Below are 4,132 nucleotides of genomic sequence, written 5' to 3'. Positions count from 1 at the left end.
ACTTTGAGCCAACATTTAGGTTTCTGCATTTAAAGGTACAGGTTTTTTTTTTCTAATGCACCACGCAATATTCTAATTCTGATTTTCTGAAACTGTTCAGTTAAACACCCCAGTCTATTAAAAACAGGAAAATACTCTGATCCCTCGGCTGTGCAGTTAATATTTGATGTCATGTCCATACTGCATGCATGTTGGCTGCAGCAGTTTGGGGATTTTGCCAGGCTGCCATAAATTAATACTTTGGCAAATGCTCATGATTACATGGTTATCTTGAATCGCCCGAGCAAGCATCCAATCCCATAAGGGCAGATTCATTAAAACAAAAATCGCAAAGAGAGAAAAAAAAAATGAAGATAGTGAGGTTTATAAACTGCATTTGTTTATCTGCCGCTTTTCTGAGGGTATGCGTGCATGTGTTTGAGATAGAAAGAGATTAAGCCCAGTGCAGCCTCTTGGGTGAACCAGCAGCCAGTGCCGGAGTTTGGACCTTCATGGCTCCGCCTGTAAGCTCTCCAGCTGCAGTATGTTCAGTGAGGGAAACAAATGTGATTATCAAAGCTGCGCGCCATCTGATGTAACATTTTGTCTAAAAATAAAACAAAAACACGTTGAGCCTCCTTTGGGTTTGAATCCCAGGATGTATTAGCCGGGTTTTAACTTATCTACGTCACATAAAACATTTCTGAATCTGAATTATGGTTCTTTATTGTAGATGCCAACACATGTAGTTGGAGAAGTTTTCTAGAAAGAAAAAAATATCTAAAGTCCCTTTTGGCTTTCCATTCTCTATAAAAAAAATATAACTTTACCATTTTCCAAACATCGTCCACTGATTTAGACTGGAAATAAGCTTGAAGGAAGCACAGTGGAGCATGCTTTTAAAGAAATCTACTATATATACCAGTCTGGGGGCATTTTGTCTCATTATGAGTATTTAGGCAATAGGTGAATAAATATTTCCATAGTTTTTCTGGATCATCACTGATTGAATGATAATAAAAGCCTCTCTACATCCAGACTAAGGTGAAATACGAAGTCATGAAGAAATAGTCTTTTGTTGACTATTGCGGTGGCTTGCAAAAGTATTCAAACGCCTTGAACTTTTCCACATATTCTCCCATTACAACCACAAACATAAATATATTTTAAAGGAATTTTATGTGAAAGATCAACACAAAGTGGTATACAGTTGTGAAGTGGAAATACATTTATACATGATAAAAAAAACGTACAAATAAAAAACTGAAAAGTGCGGTGTGCAAAAGTATTCAGCCCCCTTTCTCTGAATGTAACCAGTTGCCCTCAGAAGTTGCCTGATGATTGCTAATGATTGATAGAGTCACCTATGTGTGATCTGATCTCAGTACAAATGCAGTTGCTCTGTGACGGCTTCAGATCTTGGTTAAGAGAATATTAGGAAGCAAACAGCATCATGAAGTCCAAGGAACACACCAGACACGTCAGGGATAAAATTGTGTAGAGGTTAAAAGCAGGATTAGAGTATAAAAAGATTTCCGAAGCTTTGAACATCTCACGGATCACTGTTCAATCCATCATCTGGAAATGGAAAGAGTATGGCACAACTGTAAACCTACCAAGACAAGACCGTCCACCTAAATTTACAGGCCAAACAAGGAGAGCAGTGATCAGAGATGCAGCCAAGAGGCCCATGGTGAATCTGGAGGAACTGCAGAGATCCACAGCTCAGGTGGGGAATCTGTCCACAGGACAACTATTAGTCAAGCACAAATGTGGTCTTTATGGAAGAAGAAAGCCTTTGTTAAAAGAAAACTATAAGAAGTGCTGTTTGCCATTTGCCAGAAGTCATGTTGGGGACACAGCAAACACGTGGAAGAAGGTGCTTTGGTCAGACGAGACTTTGAACTTTTTGGCCAAAATGCAAAACGCTGTGTGAACATCGATTGTGGCGGAGAACTAACACTGCACATCACTCTGGACACACCATCCCCACTGTCAGATATGGTGGTGGCAGCATCATGCTCTGGGGGTGCTTCTCTTTAGCAGGGACAGGGAAGATGGTCAGAATTGATGGGAAGATGGATGGAGACAAACACAGGGCAGTCCTGGAAAAAAATCTGTTGGAGACCGTAAAACACTTGAGACTGGGGCAGAGGTTCACCTTCCAGCAGGACAACGACCCTAAACATAAAGCCAGGGCTACAATAATCTGACTGAGCTTGGGCTGTTTTGCAAAAAAGAATTGGTAAAAATTTATTCACTAGATGTGCAAAGCTGGTAGAGACATACCTTGAAAAACTTGCAGCTATAATTGCAGTAACAGGTGGTTCCACAAAGTGTTGACTCGGGGGACTGAATACTTGTAAACAATTTCCTTTTCAGTTGTTTTGATTAAAAATAACTCATGTATAATTTTCTTTCTTCTTCACAACTGTATAACATTTTGTGTTGGTCTTTCACATAAAATTTAAAAAAAAATACATTGATGTTTGTGGTTGTAATGTGACAAAATGTGGAACTGCTCAAGGGGTCTGAATACTTTTGCAAGCCACTGTAATTGGAAGTTAGAGCTTCAGGGTGTTGCAGTTGTGGGCAATGTTGTATTCATATATCAACCTTTCTGTATTAAGTTACGATGTTTCCATGGTTGCATGCATGTTTTGTTTTTTTCCTCCAGGTATTCCGTCTTCCTCTAATGTCTAAAAGCATTCATGTTATGTTGATTTAGAACTTTCAGTAACCTTTGGGTATGAGAGAGTCTGTGCTGCCCTTTGATAGCGAGGATGTACTCATCCATTGGAAAAAAGTACAAGACATTATATAAGTATGTAAAACAAGAATAGCTTGATGACTAGAAATGAAAGGGGAATAAGGACATCTGGTGGTCAAACATTGATTTTTTTTTTTTTTTTTTTAGCATTTCGATTTACAAAATAACTCAGTGTGGAGATCTATTAGTTTACATCCTGGCATGCTGAAAATATAAACGCACAAATAAATTTACAATGTAACACATTTTTGTTTCAAATGAGTCTGTTGCTTTGTTCTGTTAAATTCAACAGATGCCTGGCAGCCAAACCATTAGTTGATTATACTGATATAAAATATTTTTCTCAGGTTTTTGTGATCTTTTCTGATGTGTCTGCAGACCCAGCCTCTGTTCATTTCTTGTTCAATGACATAAAAAAAATAAAATGATTCTTGATCTTTCATTGAAGCCACATGAAGTTATGCTTCTACCTGTTTTGAACAGCTAAAATATAACATTTTTTCCCATTGTTCTTGGACGAATAACTCAAGTTCTTGAGAGCATCTGTGAATATCAATATTAAAATATCGCAGAGACTTGATTTGCTTTACTGGGCCATTCCAACTCATCATTATGGTTTGATCTAAACCATTTTGTTTTGGTTCTGTCCACATGTTCACTGCAAAAACGGAACTAGAAATAAGTAAAATTTTCTTAAAATTTGTGTATTTGTCTTGATTTGAGCAGGTAAATAAGATGATTTGCCAATGGAATAAGAATTTTGCACTTAGAATAGGAACAATTCATCTCAATCATCTTAGTTCAAGTGCAGGATGTCTAATTATTTTTTTAAGGGGTCAAAAATACTCATTCCATTGGCAGATAATCTTATTTACCTGCTCAAATAAAGGATAAATACACTAACTTTAAGAAACATTTTACTTATTTTTAGATCAGTTTTTTGCAGTATTGAGGCTTGTTTTTTCTTGCATTAATATTTTCTCCAGGACTGCCTTGTATTTATCTCCATCCATCTTCCATCGCCTGTGTTGGTTTCTCTTTTTGACACACTTCCATGCAGGACTGATTGAGAAGTGCACAATGCTTGTCCGCTCAACACTTCTTCTGCCTGAGCTCTGGATCTCTGGAGCTCATCCAGAGTTACCATTGGCTTTTTGGCTGCTTGTCTGACCAATGTCTTTCTTGTGTGACTAGTAAGTTAAACAGACAGCAAGTTTTGGCAGGTTTTCAGTTAGGTCATAATCTTAAAATTATTTTGCTGATGGACTGAACAGTGCCGCGAGGAGTTCAAAGTGTGCTATAATATTGTATGATTGCTGCTTTAGAAACCCTTCGCCAAAACGTTGATCCATCTGCCGAGTGCCCAGTCTCTTTGATGCGGTT

This window comes from Fundulus heteroclitus, chromosome 22, assembly GCF_011125445.2.
Source record: "Fundulus heteroclitus isolate FHET01 chromosome 22, MU-UCD_Fhet_4.1, whole genome shotgun sequence".
In the NCBI taxonomy this organism is placed as follows: Eukaryota; Metazoa; Chordata; class Actinopteri; order Cyprinodontiformes; family Fundulidae; genus Fundulus; species Fundulus heteroclitus.
The sequence above is the reverse complement of the archived record's forward strand: the minus strand, read 5'-3'. Positions refer to the sequence as shown.